The 20,394-nt window shown below is 43.2% G+C and overlaps 2 protein-coding genes across 2 annotated transcripts in view; both read right to left on the bottom strand.

The window, feature by feature from the left end:
• Window positions 1-20,394, bottom strand: part of PRDM2 (PR/SET domain 2) — a 182,494-nt gene that overhangs the window by 80,054 nt on the left and 82,046 nt on the right. The window lies entirely within an intron of this gene.
• The window catches only part of KAZN (kazrin, periplakin interacting protein), a gene marked incomplete at its 5' end in the record, with an annotated part of 186,524 nt that overhangs the window by 161,460 nt on the left and 4,670 nt on the right, over window positions 1-20,394 (bottom strand). The window lies entirely within an intron of this gene.

The raw sequence follows: 20,394 nt of genomic DNA, 5'->3' as shown, positions 1-20,394 counted from the left end.
AACCAGCCAGCAAGGTTAACCAGCAATTAAAAGACTGCTTCTTCAGGCTTAGGTTTCAGTTAAAAATTCAGACTCAACAGGAGAGCAAGAAATCACCATGGTGCATGGAATTTCATTCCTTTAGAAGAGTAAATAAACAAATAATGCTTCAAAAGTGCCAAGGGAAGTTTGGCAACCAAAGTGCTACCCCCCTAAGAGCAGCAAGACATCAGAGGTTCACTGTGTTCAGTGAAAAACTGCTAGGATTGCACTAGTCTGAACCAAGCAAAACAATTTGCAAAGTGAAACACGCTTGGAATAGGAATCGCCAGAGAGGCAATAAAATTCAAAACTATGCTAATCAACTTTTTTATTCCTTTTTATTGGGCTACAGTTGATTTTTATCTAAACATATGCAGAAAAATGTGTGCGCATACATTAAAAACAAGTAACTATAGCTTAATTCCAAAACACTAGTAAACCCTCCTAGTGAATGGTTTTCAAAGTGTAGGATTTGTTGTTAAATTTTGTTTTACAGTGATCTCTATAGCAACTCTACTGCGTGAGTGGCAAAAACCTATCGAAAGCAAACTCAAAAATGAGTAATATGCAAGAAAAGGCATCTATTTCAGACAACAGCAAAGCAAGTTCACGTGCAGTAGGTGGTTGCAGAAGAGATCAAAACAATTCTTTTCTCTCGGCTGTGTGCAAGAGGCCCCTGTTGCTGCAGAAGCCGTGTCACTGCAGGTGCACGGCAGCCTTCCTAACTGCCTTAAGAGCTACTTTGCAACACGCAGCAGAGCAAACCATAAACCTGGCACGTTCCAAGTCACACCACAGCTCCTGTTGTTCTGGGGAGGAAATCCCCGAGGACGAGGAGAGAAGTCACCTCACAGGGAGGGCAGCAGTTTTCTCTCACTCGGTTCTTTCCCACAAAAGTTTACAAACTCAAGCTTGTGTGCTCCCCTCTCTATAAAAATCAGTACTCTCTCCCATTCCACTCTCTGTAGTATTGGTACCCAATGAAATCCCGGAGAAGACAAAGAAAATTCCATTTTCCCTCACTTGTTAATTACCAGCCTGCTTTTCACTGCAGCAAGAAGTTAGAGCAGCAGAAGAGGTCTAAGAAAGCATGCAAATAGGGAGAGTTTGTAACTCAGCACATACCTACTGCTGTTTTACTGCAGGGACTATGAAGTTTCCCACCATGCAGAAAGCATATGGTCTAAATAAGGCTAATAAAGATACATAAGTGTTTCTGTTGCCTTCCTTGTAAATAAGATTTCCCTGTGGGCTACTAATTTATCAGCCAGTTTCTCTACAGCTTGTGACTGCAGATCAGAAATCTCTGTATAAAATGTTTAAATCTGCTACATGCATTCACCACCTTCTCCTCTTTTTCTTTCCTTAGGCTAATGCTGGACATGTACACCCAGAACAGGTATTCTGGTCTAAGAACTCTGAATTTCAGGAGAAAACCCAGCACTGCATCGTGCAAATCTACGCAGTGGATTAATTTGCTGCTGAGCTCTCAGAAAGCGTAGGTTTAGAAGCACCCTTGGATAATCCTATTCACAGACTTTTTAAAATGACCAGGTACAAGTGTTTTCTGATGTCCCTGCTGCTGGCTGAACGTGTGTGACCAAATGGCAGGAACTGGACACAGCAGTCCTATACATTTGCCTCTAACAAAGGATGCTCTGCACTATGCATCGATTCATCTCCACCATTCCTTGCCTTAAAGCATAACAGCGATACTGGGAGGAACCCAAACCTCCCACAACAGGAGAGCAGAGAGGAGAGTGCACTGGTGCCAGTGCTGGAGGAAATGCCTGCAAAGAGGACCAACAAATAAAAACATAATGTGCTAAACAAAAACAGGTCCATTATCAGCTTCGCTTTCCACCTGCAATTACTGTTTGTTTCAGCTGAGTATTTTTTCCTGGAGATGCAAACAGTTTCATTACAGCTTAAATATCTGACAAGACAGCTGACTACAGGCTTGCGGAAAGCAATTATTTTGGACACTGATTACTTCCCATGCAGGCAGCGAGTGTTGTAACTGCCGATAGTTGGGGAAGGCCGCAGCTTCGTGTGATGGACTACAGTATCTGGAGGAGTTAATTAATCTTGCAGGGTGAGTAGGAAGAGAGAAACTCTGCAAACATCCAGTTAAACATCCAAATTAATTGACATGAAATAACTTCATATGTTTAATTTAAATGCAATTAATTTATTAGAAAAAACCTAGACTAGGGACAGAGCTGGCGCATCCGGTGCAGCAGCTAGAGCAACACCAGTTACCATAGTAACCTGTTGATCAGAAACAAGGCAAACATTTAGGATGATGCAGTTTTGTTTGTAATCCAGAGCAATGACGGCTGCACCAACAGGATTCAAAACACCGACATAAAACTAAAACAATTAAGAGCCCATACGAAGGATTTTTTTTCTCCTTCGAGCAGAGCGGGCACTGCAGTGACATGGGAATTAAGTCTGGAAATGCAGGTGCTAATGGGGGCAATCGAAAAGCATCCCAGCACTGCGTCACATCGATGCTTGTATCTGTACCGTCACCTGCTCACAGGCTCCGTGCAGCTCCACCACGAGGCAGCCACGCAGGTTGAAGCACCCTGGCCCCACGGACGGGGTGACCACACACCGCCACACCGAGCCCAACCCATGCCTCACGTCAGCGTTCAGAGGGCTTCCTTAAAACCACCCAACTTCAGTAGTAAGGAAAGCAAAACCAAACCAAACCCTGCCAGCCACTGCTGTTTGTGCATTTCACTGAGCCTCTCTAACGCTGTTGCTAACAGATGAGGGATACTGCCACATATTAATTCACATATTATATGAATTATTATTCAAAGAAGGCAACATGTATATTTGGGATGCTTTTTTTTCCCCTTTCTTTTACTGTGGTTACCATCTTTTTATGGTTATCATCATTTCTGTGGTTATCATCTTTCTGTAGCCACAGGTTGGCTTAGAAGATCTGCCCAAGGGAAGCTGGAGGTGCAAGACCGGGAAGGAAGCTCACATGGATGCAGGAGCCCCGGTACACCCCCGAGCCACTGTCTGCTCTATGCAGCTTCTTCTTCCTGATATGAGCTTTCAGATCAGAACAAAGAGGAAACCTAAAATACTGCAACATAGAAGAATGGAGTAGACTTTCTATTTCTGGGAAATCAGAGATTAGATTTGCTTTCCTGTTTAACTACATGTATGCATTTGGGCTTCTGAAGCAGCAGTGAGGCATGAAAGTCTGAAAACAAACAAGCTACTTGCAACCATAAGAAGGGAAAAGAAGTTTTGACACCAGAATGATAGGAAGCACATCTGAGTCTCTAAATGCCCAGGCTGCACACTGACTTTTAAAGGTCTGCCCTGCACAGCCTCTGCTAATCTCCCTATAAAAGTAGGAGGCTGAGACATATGGGCAGGATTTGACCTCCAGATCCAAGGAGTATTTATCTCAACTTGATGCTTAGTCACAGCTTATTCATTTGCCCATTCCCGAGAAGAAGTTACAGGGCAAAGTCTGGATGTTTTATCTCCAAGCCTTCAGTAGGGCACAAATCTGCATCCCTCCAGGCTCGTGGTGCTCTGCCGAGAGGGCACCTGAAGCTGCTGGCAGCAAAGTCCTGCTTAGTGGGAGGTGAATGTAAAAGGGCATAGTCCCTTTTCTCAGTAAAAATCGAATTAGGATACTGACAAGCAGCTTGACTCAATCCCCTTCTTTGGCTCTCCTCTGCATTAATCTAAATGGTAATACATGAGCCCGAAAACAGCCAAACCACTTTCCAGGGGGGACTTTGCTGCAAGCCAAACTCTCTGGTCTTCCTGGGCTGCTGCTGGTGCATTAATTTTATGTGAGAAGTAATAGGAGACTTTTGCTTTTTCAAATAGGAAAATTTAGTTCATTTTGCTGATCTGGTCTAGGCAGACTAGATTTTTGTTTTCTACACTCATATCCTGCAAAACCCTTGGCCACTGGGCTACCAGCCCTTCTACCTTGTATAAATAATTTATTTTTTACTGGAGCGATGATTTGAAGCTGGGTTTTTCTCCAATTAAGACAGGGAAAAACATTTCTTATTCTTTCCCAAAGACTACATCCACACTCTGCTGCAGATGGTAACGAAAGGGCTTACCACGCTGGAACAGGTCATCTTGAATGCAATCACACAATGGCTGCGGGACAACCAGGAGATCAGGCCCAGCCAGCACGGGTTCAGGAAAGGCAAGTCCTGCCTGACCAACCTCATCTCCTCCTGTGACCGGGTGACCCGCCTGGTGGATGAGGGAAAGGCTGTTGACGTAGTCTGCCTAGACTTCAGCAAAACCCTTTGACATAGCTTCCCACAGCATTCTCCTGGAGAAGCTGGCAGCCCATGGCTGGGACAGGCACACTGCTGGGTTACAAACTGGCTGGATGGTACTGTGTTCGTACACAGTGAGCATTACTTGATTCATTGAGCATTACTTGATTCTGCTGTCTTCTTAAGTCAGTGAGGTCCAACCATTCACCTTTCTGACTTCTATTCCTCAAACTCAGTTATGCCTTAAATAGGTATGCGGGCTTTGAAGCTGTAAAGAAGTTGGAAAGTATTTTACAATTTCTGGATAAGACCGTTTCCTGACTTGCCACATCCTCCCTAATTCACTATTTCCAAATAGGCAACATAAGAGATTTGGTTCAACCTCTGAATTAATTCTTTTGATTTATAGTATTTTGCAGGCTTCATTTTGAGGTGGAGAACACGTGATCAGGTTTTCCTGAACAAACTGCTTCCAGAAAACGGATGGGTTGAAATGCAAGCCAAGCAAAAGAAGGAACTCATTCACTATTCCCACTGGGGGGCAGGTGTTTCACCCTGTAATTAGTAATGCATCATTATCACCTCCTTCTGCCATTGCCTTCCACACAAGCCAGAAGCGAGACAGTTACTAACCATCAGATACTTTTTTTCCCCTTTTGTCCAAGTTCAAATCTGCAGTGCTGCTTCAGCCACAACCATTTTCCCCCAGGGTTACCAGACGAGCCCCTTCTCCCTCCCACCTCCTGCACTTCCTACTTTTAATGCCCCATTTTCATCCCCTCCCGAACCACGACCCAAATCCACCTCTGATCCCCAGCAGGTGGCTGCCTCTCTTTGGGGACCTCTCCAGGGCTTCCCCTAGGCCATCTTGTTGTAAATGTTGTGTGCAGATAAAGCACTAGAAGTTGTCTGATGAATTTATTTCCTTGCAACTCTGCCACTCCTGAGGTTATGCTTAGGAGACAGTTTCTAAAAATGCTAATTTTAGTGATTTTTGCTACCACATTCACATTTCATAGTCCACAGAGTTTTTCAAATAGCGTGCCTGTTCTGCCTAGTCTGATATTTTACATTATACATGGAACATAGACGTAGATTAGGAACTACAATAGCTCAACCACTTTTCTGAGAAAAGTCAGAACTGTAGATGCAGAGTAAGCATCTGTAGGATAAATTTATCATCACTGGAAGCAGGGGCAAATACAAAAAGCTACGGGAATGCACGTACTGTTCTCTAGTCTTTCAAATACACTGAAATCATCTTAAATCCAAGACCTTAAAAGCGCTTGTAACATTTTATTTTTAAGTGACGGTCCCTTTACACTGGCTTCCCAACTACAAAAACTATTTTTCCATGTAATATACACATTAGCTTCCAGCAGAGAAATGTAATTACCATAATAAGATTCCTTAAAAATTGGCTTTTATGTTGTCAACTGCATTAAAATTTAAATCTTGTGCCAAGTTCAGAAAAAGGCTCTGAAAATGTAAGAAAAATATATGGCAAAATCAATATTATTAAGAGTGAAATGGACTAAACTGGAAGCAATCAAGCCTTTCATTCCATATGAAAAAAATACTGTAAAATTATAACAAATTACTTTCATTTTATCGCTTGGTAAACTACTAGAATATCAGTGTCAATACCACAGCATTGCTCTCACTAAAGGAGCACTTCAACACTTTGAATATGGTAATATTTGCATTTTTTCTCATAGGTAACTCATACTCTACATCCTTAATGTATGTTTGTTTCTGGTTTTTAAAGCCTCTCCTATGATATTTTCCCTGGTATCATTTATTACTTAGACACTCACCCGCTTCTTTCTAAATCTTCAGGCTACTTCATCTCAGAACACAATATCCTATTGTCTCAGCACTTATATACGCCAGTTCAAAAACAAACCTAGAAAAATATGGCTGGGCCCATTTTCTTTTTAAATAGCTTCACTTCCATTTGATTACAAATCACCCTGGTGGTATGGGCTGGATTTATCAACAGTTTATCTGGTCGAATTTTAGGAATGACAAAATTAAGACAAGTGGTCCAACTACCGAGGTTTATGGATGGCATTTGGGTCACTGCTGATATCAGCCCCATTTGCAGTTATATCATGTTCTGTTGCACCAAAGCAACACAGACACCATTGCCCATCTATTTATGTCTAGAACGCTGTCTGCTCCCATTGCGAAGTCATACAATATTTTACTTCCTTGTGCTATTACACCCATCACAGCAGTACATGCACCTACATTTTATTCACACCTACATCTTATTCAGGAATCTTGAAGGATCAAGTGAAGCTCTAAAAGAAGAAATCTTGGAAGAGGAGGAGCATCCTCTAATACCAAAATATTTTACTGCTTTGGGGCATGGGTGTGCTCCAGCACCTGAGCCCCGTGCGAGAACCCGCGGAGCCAAGTCAAAGGCTTGGATCCGCCTGTTCCAGGCACACCGCAACAGCCCACAGATTTCAGGATCCTCACACCAGGAAGAAGGATGTGACTGTAAAAACATTTATGCAAGAAATGAAGATTTCATACCTGTCACGAATGAGAAGATAAATAGTGCCACAGCCATGCTTTCTCTTTATGCAGCTCAAAGTTGTATGCACAAAGATTAGATGGATGCAAAAAGCATTAACTTTGTCACCAGGCTTCTATAAGATGGGAAAATATAATTATCCTACTTAGCCTACAGGACTCAGGTATATGGAGAGAGAGGTTAAAAGAAAATGCCATTATTTTAGGAAATATTTGAAAAGTACCTCACTTGTCTGAGACTATCAAGAATAGTGTTTTCAGAGGACTCTGCATTATACTGAACGCCAAATTATTTCCAGGGCAAGTAGCCTCAGGTGTAGTTGCAGAGCTCTCGGCACTCCTGCAAATAAAATGCACTGTGAAAGAGCTGCTTGTTTTCCTTGGATAGTGTTTTAAGCCTGATGAAGTCTGACTTAAGAAAGCTTGCAGGCCCTTTTATAAGACAGAAGAAGAATCACCCATTTTACCCACAAAATTACAGCTAAGCGGTAACACAAATATCATCCTGCTGCTGCTCATGCTAATGATGACGAAGCAAGCAGGAGAGGCTCGTGGTGGCTTGTATTTCACTACCCACCAAAACTGTTACTTCGCTTCAACTTCCAGTCATATTACAGATTTTGCCCTTTCCTTCCCCTCTTTTAAAATGCACCAGCATGAGCATTCCCTCAACACACGGTCTGAAAAGGAGATTTCCATCCTCGGGCTGCACTCGCTTGTTAATTATTCACCAACCCATACAAAATACAGCAGCATTGATCGCAAATTTGTAATTAAGGCTGACTTGGATTTTGCACTTAAAGCAGACGTTCATATTCTTTGTGCACAGTGCCCCCCACGTCCTGTAATATCAGCCCTTGGGATTTACCAACTTTGACTAAATTTGACTTCACTAGCACATTCGGCAGTTCAGTCTATATACAGGTCCTTCCCTACATGCGACATTATTTGGCTGTTCCTCAGGCTGCATGATTTCACTGGCGGACCACCACAGGCTCTGAAACAAGGTTTTACTGCAAAAAAAAAAAAAAAAAAAAGAGTTGTGTTTAAGTCAGCATTGTTTCATCTAATGGCTATGATTATCCCCAGCGTGAATGCTTCTCTACCCCATCCTTGCGCTCTCTAGAGATTGATACTGCAGACAGATAAAAGGCCAGAGGGTAATTATACCGCTTTTCATTTCCACTGATCTCAAAGTGTTGTGTAAAATGCATAAATGCCTCCCACACACAAGCCTCCGATCTAAAGGATGACCTCGTAAATACAGAAAGAAATGTTTGGTTATTTTTCAAGGATTAATAGAACAAAAACTCTTACCTTCTTCTGAAAGATTTTCTATTTTGCATCTAACCTATCAGCTTAGGTGTAGGAGCATTTTATAACAGATGCAAGTGCCTCTCCTTAACATATAGATAAGTTTGGAAATACGACCAGAATTACGATGGCCATTTTTGCATATACTCTCCCTAACCTCCAGATAAAACTCGCTAGGTTTCCAAGATAAAATAATTTATCCCATAAATACTTTTCTGACTTTTAGATCAGAATAAAAGGTCTCGCACTCAGAGCTCCTCAGACAAGGGTTTTGTTGGTTTGTAATGGGGGTTTCTGTTTTTTTTTCAAATTATAGCAACAGATAAAATAGAAAGAGTCCCCCTTGCTCATCCATAGCCATGCTCCCTGTGTTGCACCAACAGTAAGAAAGCAATTTCTGTTAGTAAACCATGCAGATCTCTACCAAATCTTCCAGTTAAAGTACTTTAGACTAAGGAGGGGCCTTTTCATGTAGCTTTGTGGTTTAAAACTGCGCTTCGAGAGGCCAAAGCAAGATGCTGCAATTCCTAGGCTAGCTGCCGAAATGAAAAAGGGGAATGCATGCACACGCATACGAGGCCAGATCTGTGCCCACCGTATCAGCATGTCAGCCAAATGAGACTCTGTGTGACACCCTAATGGTCAGAATGCTTTCATTTGTGGAAAAAAAAAATGAAGCGAGCTCACGGTGTGGTAACATTGCATCTTCCCAAAGAAATGCAAGTCAATCAGATTTGCAACCAGGAATTGTAATTTTCCTGTGGTATCTGGAAAGAATAATCAATAGAAGAAAGTCTCCCTTTTGTGATTACATTACCATATGTTTCCTTGACAGGAAGGGGATTTCATCTGATAAGCTTTTAAGGAACAGGTATTTGCATCTTTGACAGCAAAGGACAAAATGAATTATTAAAAATGCTACATTACTGATTTTTATTAACCCGCATCTCATTTGCTCCCTTCTGAAGCCAAGGCGTGAGTGCCAGTGTGACGTCCCTCCAGGAGGGCTGGAAGGTTAGACTGAACAGCACTCATTTTTGATTGGAAAACGAGTCACGGCCAATTATTCTAGATCTTTCTTATTCCTTTTAATAACTGTGTCTGTTGCAAGGCTACTACTGTGAGCATACCCAGTGTGTTTCTACTAGTAATACACAGGACTGAAAAAAATAAATTGGAATTCTTCTTCTGGGTCAGGTTAAAAAAATAAATTAAAATCATCTGTACTTCTTCAGTTGGCAGAGTTTCCCCTTCCAGAATGTCTAGAAATACTGGAAATGTGGGGCTGGGTTCTCTCTTTTATTCTTGCATCTTTCACAAGCGTGCTAGAGACCCTGTGGTATCACCAGCTTCAAATGAGCAGCAGCTTCTAATCCCTGGTTAACTAAGAGCTGGGAACTGAAGAATGAAAGAGTGAACAATAGTAACCCTGAAACCATGATATTTTAAGAAAAATATTAATTTTTATTGTCGTTATGTGGAATGATCTGGCAAATAAAGCAAAAAAAAAATTGGAAGGCAAAATGTGTGGCTTGGGGGTAAGTATGCAACAGCATTAAAAAAATCCACATTTGACATCATCTTTCCTTGACCCCCGGTGGGAACCTGGGACATGTCCGACAACCTCTCCCCCTATGGCCACGGCTGTGCCGCGGGACTCTTCTGTGGACTTCACCAGGGGCTACAGCTGGAGAGCCTATAGGAAGAGCAAGTAGTTTTCAGAAGCATTAAGGATTCCCAGCTCATCTTCAAATTTCCTGGTTTTATTCTTTAAAACATGAGTTTTAAGACTGTTTAGAAACTGCCAAGCTGTAAGGATTTCATAAATTATGTATGCAAATTATTACTTAAATGCTGACTACTAGAAACATCATCGCTACCTGTGTGTGCACGTGTGCAGAACACAAAGTCGGATCTAGATTCACCCTTGCAAACTACACTTAAATTTCCAAGCAGAGAGTGCCAAAGTTTCTGCAGGTTTACTGCTACGCATTCAAGCATTTCCAATATTATATGTTGTAGATGTTTTAGGAAGAACAATGGAGGGAAAAGTAATGAAGTGAAATACTTTGCTGCAGCTCAGAACTTCACGCATGAGCAGGCACCATACTATAGAAGGCTTTGTCTTGCATTAAAGAAGGGAAAAAGCATCTCAAATAAGCTCTTGAACTACCCTGCTCACATATGTACACCCCGGGTGGCTTAAAATGAATGTATACCGAAGTTATACTGAAGTAGCCTGCAGAAGTAATGGAGGTCTTCGCAACTTCTGCTTTATTCATGCTGCTAAGTGAACATGCTGCTGTAAATGCAGATTTGGTTGCACAAAGTACTCGTACGACTGCCGGCACTACAGCACGAAAGGGGTGCATCTCAGCACTGCAGACCCTACCGAACACATCGGCACCTGGAGCTCACAATAATCCAACGAACTTTAAAAAGGCTTTCAGGAGAACTGCGGGCACGGGTTTCCCGTGTCTCAAGCAGCTCTGAGTTACTGCAGCAGTACAGAAAGGGACAGGGACACGCGTCCACACCAGCCAGACACCAGCAGGCAGAAGGCTGCATGGAAATGCCGCACAGTCATGACGCATATCTTCACTGGCATGGCTTACTGCTCCAAAAGCTGCTTCATTTGCAGGCTGCTTGTTTTCAGAGCATTGCTGCAAAAGCAAAAGTGCAAAATCCTCTAAGGAGGAAAGAGCCATTCCTCCCAGAGATCTCATTTTACATGTCATGCAACAAATGCCATCGCTGCTGACTTCCATGGCACCCCACTGCTCACGTTCCCATAACAACAGAGGAGATGCTCCAGCAGCAACCGCTCCTCGCTGCTCACTTAAAACCGAAGTAGCAAAGGGTAACCAGATCTGCTAAAATACTTTCAGGATCCTCAAGGATCCTTCCTCAAGAACTCAGTCTCACAGACAGCAAAATACATCTGCAGTAACTCTTACATTCATCCAACATCTATTTAAGGTGTTGGAGTTTTTTGCTTCATTGTTTGTTTAGTATGAATGAAAACATAAGCTATTAAAGCCAAATACAGAATTCAGGCACAAAGCTGGAAAAAAAAGTCTTGTAGCCCTTAGTTTTCCCCAAATCACATGTAAGCTTTACATATTTAAATTCATCAACAGTTTTGCAGCTCACAACCTCATTTTCTACATGGAATGATGCTGTACGCAGTAACACAATGTAGCCTAAAGCATTGCACAGAAAGACATAAATCACACCACACATCATGAGCTGCACGGGTGCAAAACAATAATAGATATGTTCATTATGAGTTCATAAAATGGATTTAAAAATGAAAACCTGGTAAAGGTCACTGGAAATACAGCAAGCAAAGCAGCTAATACTTGTGGAAGGAATCTTGCTCTTCCACAAAGATCTGCCACTTATTCAAGTGGCTAATGCATATGTCTTGACCAAAGGTCTCTCCAATTTGGTCATATGCCCACAGACTGAGTTAATTATGTATAAGTTTACTTAATTATTCATACATTTATTCGCCACGCCAGCCTTAGAAAATATGGCAAGTGCTATCCTTCTGACACACTGCTCTTTACTATAACACAACAACCCTAGCAGCTTCTATTTCTTTAAGGAAACAATAGATACAAGGTTCCTACTTCAAGCACATACTTGAAGAAAACTTCACAACACATGCAAAAATAAACCCCGAAGGGAAGTGTCTTAGAGCAGACACACTTCTTTCCGTGCTGTAAAGCGGATGAAAGGAGCCATCCATCAGTCCAACAAGCATCGCAGCCCCCAGGGAAGTGCAGATTATGGGTTTGAGGCTGTAACAAGGGTGACTTCGAGGAGATGGCTACCATTCCTCACACCTGTGCACTCTGTTCTTTGGTACCTGGCTTAGCTGTTCTTAGCAAGAGTGCCATAAAAATGTTGTCACGTCTTGGTGACAAGAATTGAGAGGTCTGAGCAGAGTGTCAAGCCACGGAAAATCATTGTCTAGATGATGCATTAGAGTGCTAATGGTTTAGACTTGCAAAGGGGGAGAAAACGGTAATGTAAGCAGAAAATGGCAGATGGAGTTTATTTCCTAACATGAAATGTCATCTCTAATTCTCAGACTGCTTATGGAGAAAGGTTAGCCTAGCCCCGGGCACGCTGCTGACAAACAAATCAGTGGGTCCGAGCAGCACCAGCCGCCCAGCGCCTGCCGCTCAGGCTGATGCCCCCCACTGCCAGCCTGTGCTGCAAAGCATGCCGAGCCCCAGCTCACTGTGACTGCAAGGCTGAGGCAGTGGTTCCTCACGTTGCAAGTGTTCAAGGCAAGTCCCTGCCAGCCCAATCCCTGGGAATGCAAAAAAAAACCAACCCCTCAAGGTGCTTCTCATCTAGCTAATGGCCTGAGCACTGCCTGCAGGGACACACGGAGCACAGCGACGGCTGAGGAGCTGCAAACTTCAGCAAGGAGGGATCAGAGAGGTTTCCAGAGGAACCATCAGTGTGCTAAGTCCCCAGGCTGAGAGCTTGCAGCTGGTTCTGAAAAATCAAACAGCATTTCTGTACCTACCGCCATAAGGAACAGACACTAAAAAGTTAACTTTCTTGGGCGTGAAACGTGGCACGTAATTTTGGGTCTAGGGCTACTTCAGCTATTCCTTTCGAAACTTCTAACAACTAACTCTGGAAAGCCATCTGTTCATGTTTTAACTTTATTGGAAAAGCAAACTGGCCCACTTAGCTACGTTTTCCCATCACAAATACAATTGAATCAATGTGAGTCCGCCTGTTACAGCAGCTGAAATAATTTCGCTGTCTGTCCCTGGCTGCATCACTCGATGGCTGCCTTATTTAAACCTTCATGCCTCAGGTTTGCCATGTGTAAAATGGGAATAAACAAACAACATTTCATCAAGTGCTGGAATATTTATTAATCCCTCACGTTATTTGCGCTAATTAATAATAAAAGAGGTACTGAGAGCAATTCCCCAACAGGATTACCACTGAATTATGAGAGTAATTGTTCACGAGAACTTTATTTGGCTAAAACCTCTTCCCTGGCAAAAAATTCTGTACACGGCTCGCCCTAAGCTCCAATCACATAATCGTTTTAGGGTGAGTTATTTCTGACCTGGGTAACTCCACGCTGCCTTGGGGTACGGCAAGCAGCTCCGAGCAGCAATTTCATTTTCCTTGCGCTGCATTATACTTGCCCACAACACAAAGCCCTTTGTCATTCCCTCCATCACCCTTGTCCCAGCCTCAACCCAAAGCATGCACCAGGCAGAACCCTGCAGTCAGCACAGTGCTCGGACCCCAGGTCACCTCAGGACCATCCACTGTAATATTAAGCTGAGTTAAGTCACCTTGCTGCAGCCCAGAAGAATTTCCAAGATTGCCTCGGGCCTCCAATAAAACTCATACACAGGGTGCAGGTACATTAAAAACAGACCAACATACACCTTCCTGATGAATTTTAACGTGGACTGATATCCAGAAATGTGAGGCACTTGATGTGACACACATGAATTAAATTAAAAACTGAGAAGAGCTGAGATGGGGATGCCTGCTGCCAGGTTCAGAGCTTTCACCCTGCCCAGTTCTACTGAGACCCTGATTAGAAAGATAAATACGAACCAAAACAAAAAGAATAAGTTCAATAAGTTTCAACTGGAATTGAAAGCAAGGGCCAAAAAGAAAAAAACAGAAAAACAAAATTTTCTGCAAGACATGAATCATAGGACACCAAAGCTCTGATTTTGATTTCCAATTTTTTCCCCAATTTTTCTTTTTACTGCAGGTGAAATCTCCAGCACCGACCTCATACGACAGAACACTTCTTCAGCTTCAAATTCTCAGGACACGTTTATACCAAATTTGGCCTATTTGATAAACTACATGTTGCTGATAGCAATTAAATCACATTAAATTACCCTAATTAACCTGAAATGAACCCAAATCTGTACAGATTAGCTAACCTGACGCAGCTAGCATCTTGCGGATTTAGGTTTTTGCCATGGACCTGCTGGGCTCGTTTTGCGTGCCCCATCGAGTTCCCAGGTCCAGGGGCAGCCCCGAGCTCCCAGGGGTGGGAATTTGGCCTTCAGGAGACTAGCAGTGGCAGAGAGATTACAGGAAGCATAGAAAAACCCCAGCATTGCCTTTTTTTTTTTTTGATGCAGCAGGAACATTTTTGCATCCGTAGACCACAGACAAAATCGGCTCAGAGTGAGCAAGCTCTACCTTGCAGTGTACTCTGCCTCCCTCTCCTGGCCTCTTCCCAGGCACTGTGGAAACAGAGAACCGTACAAAGTTAAGCAAAAGCAGCATTAGCCAGATTAGGATTCTTGCTCATTTAAAACGACCAAAGCCTATAGAGCAGAGCCCTGAGGAAATCCCTTCCATCATTAGCTTACCGACCCCGCGCTGAGACTTGCAAAAGCAGATTTTGCCACGGACTGGCAGCTGTAAAAAAATGCCCAACAAAAGAAAAGATAACAGACAAGCCAAAATACCAGTAATCCCTGCTTAAAATCACAGGCATGGCTATCAAAGCCTAGCAATTTCCTCTCGGCCTTTCTTAGAAGAAATGATTACCATCACGCTTCCTCATTAATCATTTTAACCTATTACAGGATGCACTCCCAAAGGCAAAGAAGAAAAAAAAGCATCGCTCTTAATCTGGGATTCCCCAATTCAACCAACAAGAATGAAAGCAGCAGACCAAGGGAAATATGGTCAAGTACAACAAAATCCCTCCTTCCACAGGGCAACTATAACTTTCCTGGAGAGCCATCCAACAGCACCAGGGCATCACTAGGTAACTGAGCTCTAACAGATAAAATGGAAGAAAAAAACACACACACACCAAAAAAAAAGACACGTACTACTTACAAGGCAAAGCAGCGGCTCCAACCCGCTTTCATGGTTTTGGACGGGTAAGGGTAAATGCACGCCTAATCGTTGGCAAATTTTGAAGCATGGGTGCCTGACTTCTAGACGTACATGGAGTATAACAAAATGCTGAACATCAATAGTACAGTGAGCATCTTGAGAATCTCATTTGCATTTTAATTTTTTTTAATTAAAGGTGTTTACCTTTTTCCATATATTCTTGGTGAACAAATAGATATTTAAATGGGAGAAAGACCACCAAAACAACAGCACTCCTTTTGGTCACTTCTGGTTCTAAGGAATATCACATTTTAACTCAAAATCCAGAAAAATCTCACATATGAAATGCCTCTTCTGGTGTTCCTAGATTTGTATTACTCTTTACGGGAGTCAATCCAATTTAAGCAATCGTGAACGTTAAATTGCCTTTATAGTTCATTTACAGTTTGCCTTGGAGATAAGCAGCCTTTTGGTGCCTGCAGAAGGAGAAGCAGTTCACTCCTTACTGAAAGCAAGTCCAAGCTTATCAACCCAGGTGGTTGACGTTTATAATATTTGCTCTACTTACTAAGTATTTACTAAAGCCCTAGTTCTTGGATAAAAAAATAGCATGAAAATCTCAACTTTTATTAATAAACTCCATCTATTTACAGAGGAAGCTTAGGAACATAAATCCAAACCTAAGATGTCTTTTTCCTGCTTTTTTTTTTAAAGGCACCAACAACTAACTGTGTTGGGGCTGCCCACACCTGCAGCCCAGCCAAACCCACGGGGGTTTGCAATGAGGGCTCATCAGTTTTCACGCCAGCGTGTTATCAGCATGTTAACACACACCAAACGGATAGCTAAGCCTCAGAAACTCCTTCTGCAATAGGAAATACATTCTCCAAGCTGAATACTGAGGTCTATAGCTAAAAGAAATAAATAAATTAAAATAAATAAATAAATTAAAATAAATAAATAAATAAGCAAGCTCTGTGTTTCTTCCAGAACTTTGGTCTCCTGGGAAGGCTGTCACCCCCAAGGTGGGACCAGCAGCGTGATGAAGACTGCAAACAAACTGAAGCTCCCTTGGAGGGTGAACCTGGCAAACGGCTGAGCAGAGGCAGCCAGCGCTCCAACGGCTGGGAACTGAGGGTGCAGAGCGTGAATTAACCCACGCGGAGCTCTGTGATGCCACAGCCAAGTCGCTCTTAATGTTTCCAGTTCGTTTAAGAGCACTGAGGCACTCGTGCACAATGCTGCGCCTGCCCCACAAAGCTCACCCAGGAAAGCATCGAGCCCTTTGTGTCAGACCTTTGTCAAGGAAGCCTTAAATACTGGAGGAGAAACAAGGACGAGTGAAAAGAAGGGACCCTGGAGGTGCTGGGGCAATCGTGACAAGGGGCTGACAGCTACTGCTTTGGGAGATGTTAGCAGGGCTGTCGGCGTGCACAGGATTTGTCCTGCCTTGCTGAGCCCAGGCAAACACAGCTCAAACACCGCTGTCGTCCTAATTCCCCAGACACGGATGGGTTTGGATCGAGCATTATGGACATCACGTAACCGGCTTCGAGGTAGGCAGCAAGAAACAGTAAATGGCGTCCACAAGAGGCACGGACCGAACAAGGAGCGGCGCATGAACAGGGAATAATTCCCATGAGTTCTGCAGGCTGGAGGACGGGCAGAGCCGTCCATTTCCTCTCCCCTCACCAGCCACACAGCAAGGCAGAGCCCATCAATCTGGGAGATCCCAGGACTGGCCACGGCTTTGCAAGCTTTTGCGCTGTCCTCTCCCTGCTTCCCCCTTCCTGGCGGTGCCAGCATCCCTGCACCCTCAGCCTGCAATCCTCGCTGCTATTTTTGGCAAACCTGAGCTGTTTAATCTTGCAGAGTCACCGAAGCATGCTGTGCCTTTGTTTTGGTGTTTGCAAAACCAAGCTAATAATAAGCACCACTGTAAAATAACTTGAACACCTCAGATGAGGGCATGAACTATTTTTATCCATGCAGAAGGATGCTGCAGGGAGAACAAAGTTTCATTTTGCTGTGAGTTGTGGCTATGCTCAGAGCTGATGCCTTTTGTTTTATCAAGTCTTTACAGAAACATTTTGAACTTTCCAAAATTTCATTTATTTACTTTTTTAACCACTTAGATGAGTGCTGTAATTGCAGTGCAATTAGTGTGCACACAGAATACAACCCACCACGCTGCAGACGACAGCAACAAGGACTCCTGTCCCTGCAAGCTGCATCCAGCAGTCAGGGAAGATGGGAACAGCAGAAAAACAAACCGAGGGGATGCTTACCCTCAGCACAGCAGCAGCACAGCCAGACAGGCAGAGCAGCACCGGTGCAGAGCTGGTACTGGGCTGAGCGAGCTGCACCACAGGCAGGGCTCTCAGCAATTTGCTCCAAGGTCACCAGCTCGAGCTGTTTTGCACCGTTCAGAAGTGCTTTTTGGCTCGAACCTTACATGCCAGGATTGCAGAAATGCCCAGATGCATAGCTGATAAGATACTCCTTGTCTGCAACCTTCTTGTTGTGACTCTTGGGGCACAGCTATGTTTTCTCTTTCTTCAATTCCTATGCAGGAAAACCATCAGTTTCTGCATGCTTACCCATTTCTTCATTACAAGAGGGTTTGATGGCACTGCACCTTTGTTCCCAAAATTAACAGCGTTCAAACGTAGCTTCCCCAGCTCATACCACTTAAATATTTTATCTCATTCACAAATCAGGATAACATAAATATGTTCCAAGAGTATTTCATTTTGGCTCAGCTGGAATGTTTTGCTTTGGAAAGGCTCAAATGTTTTTAATTTCATGATTGCAGCCATCACATTAACGTGATAAAGTACGAAGCCGTCACCTTCCATAACTGAAAGCTGCGGTGAGGGCTCAAATCGAGCACCTTGTGCAATGTCTCTCATTCCACTCTTTTTTTTTTTCCAACGGTTGGCCATTAAAATTGCCTCAGAGACCCCAAAAGAAAGAAAGGAAAACCAATTCATGGTTGTAGTTGCAAGTCTCATCATACCCGTGCTTTCAGTTCATTATTTTGGCATCATAAAAATATGTTGACTGCGTTCAATCTGAAGGAATTATTACATCTTTACACTTTGCTACTTGCAAACATTAATTGACAAAAGCAAATTTGTCTGTCAAGAACAGGAATGAACACTTCCCCTAATTTAATCAGGAGTAAATCAGCTGGTGAGCCATTAGCACACAGATGCTGCAATAATTGAGTCCCTCCATTGAGGTGACAGGGAACAATTTATATTTTATTTATTCTAAGAAAGATTTTCAGTATTTCCTTTCTTTTCCTCTGGTATTTTCTTCTGCTTTACAGAGCAGCTATTTCCAGGGGACAGGGGAGCACCTAGATCCCTAGATGCCCATTTTTGGGGAAGAAAAAAAAAATGCTATTTTCCTCCTGGGGTGTACCAGATAATTGTCACTTTTTTTCTTATTGAATCCCTAGTAACAGCTCATTCCATTGGGCGGAAAGCAAAAAAAAATATTAGTGATCTTACCATTTCATTTCTGTGACCCCGTAATCTGTTCAGCTCGGGTGGGAGCACGCCATCTCCCCAAGAAGTTTTCTACATATTGCTTTCGGGGGAGAAATAACTGGGTTTTCCTGCTAGTGCTGGAGCTGGCCCTGGACAGAAGCAGATTATCTTGTTCTCCCGCAAAGCGCAAGGCTCAAAGGACATTTGGGGCAGTTTGATGCATTTCTTGTCATCTCAGAAAAATGGGATTTAGGGGTTGATGAATGCGATACCTCCTTCTACGTGGACACAAAGAGCGCTACTTGGCGTGACACCGCCGTGCCCAGAGAGCTGCTGGGGCACAGAAACCTGGACCATCTCTCCCCTTTCTCCATCCCGAGGGAAGAGAAACCTCCAAGGGCAGGCAGATTTAGTACGAGAGGGAAAAAAAAAAATCATCATTCCCACCACCTGCCGTTAAATTTCAACAAAATAAAAGTCAGGCTGCAATTTGGTAAGGCTGCAGTAAATAATTCACTGGTCCAGGTTGCTCCGGGACTGGCCAGCAGCCCAACAGCCCCCAGCACCACAGATCTATTGCCCGAGGGGACCAGGCTCATGGGGCTCACTGAACACATCTCACCTCACCCACCTGATGCCTGCTCTTACCTCGAAACCCCTGAAGTCTGCCTCTGCACAGAGCTGGCCGGTGGCACACCGATTAAGCAGGACCTCCTGCAATCATCTCGGAAGCAAAGTCTAATTGCTATACACACGCATCTTCTCTTGGGTCAGTATAAGCAGAGAACTGTTAGCGTGAAAAATTTATTACCGACTAATGCACATAGGAAACCTAACGTGCAAAGTACCAGAGAGCATGTTGCCAGCCCGGACTCGGCGTGGTCTTAAACCAGCTGATCCAAGCAAGTTTTATGCTCGTTGCCCGTGTTCTTGCCGCCCACGAGAGGGAAGGAGAGCTGCCCCAAGGGGCTCAGATGCTCCTGTGCTGGAGCCTGAGCTCACGGAGCTTGCGGACACCCAGGACCAGAAACTTGCCACAAGAACAAAAGCAAAGCCCAACCACCTGGGCTCCGGGTGAAAGGATTGAAACCAGATCCTGGTTAGCTGGTGATTAATTAAATCAAGAAAAAAATACAGCAGAAATTAAAGGACAAAAAAAAACAAAACACAAAACACACAGTAAATTGTCATGGCCCCAGCCTTATTTAGAAAGGTCAGAGATTTCCTTCAACATCTTGTAAAGGACAGATTTTTTTCTATAAATTCTTCCCCAGTTGTCTGATGTAAACTTTCAACCAGCAATTATATTAGTGAAGTTTTCTTTAAAAAAGGACTTTGTAGAGATTTGTGGATTTGTAGAGCAGCCATCAGCTGGATGCGAAGTATGCATATTGGCTAATATATATATATAATTGCAAGATAACACATAAAAGTTTCAGTGCAACATCTTAAAACCCAACTGATTTTTCAGTTACTTAAGCCCTCTTGCTCATTCAGATCATATCTTGAACCAAGTTCCTTATATCACAACCAACGGAGAATTAACTGGCAAGGTATAAAAAACCTGGGAGCCTAACAAATCAGCAGCATCCATGAGCCAAAGAATTGATGGAGAATGACAATTACCATAATGGAGCAGTGAGTCAGAGAACAATACGCAGAGATAAGTCCAGAAAACTGCATTTTGCTGAACAAGATGCTTGGAATTTGCCCACGTATAAAGAAAGCAGTTTCTCTGCTAAGCTCAATTCCTCAGGGGAACCCTCAGCTCTCCTTGAGATCGAGTCTCACTCCCTGTACTCAATATTACATGGGGGGGGGGTGCAATACCCTTCAGATTCTCACCATCTCTCCCATTTTTAAGT

The sequence above is a fragment of the Anser anser genome (genome assembly GCF_964211835.1).
Source record: "Anser anser genome assembly, chromosome: 17".
Lineage (NCBI taxonomy): Eukaryota > Metazoa > Chordata > Aves > Anseriformes > Anatidae > Anser > Anser anser.
The sequence above is the reverse complement of the archived record's forward strand: the minus strand, read 5'-3'. Positions and strand labels throughout refer to the sequence as shown.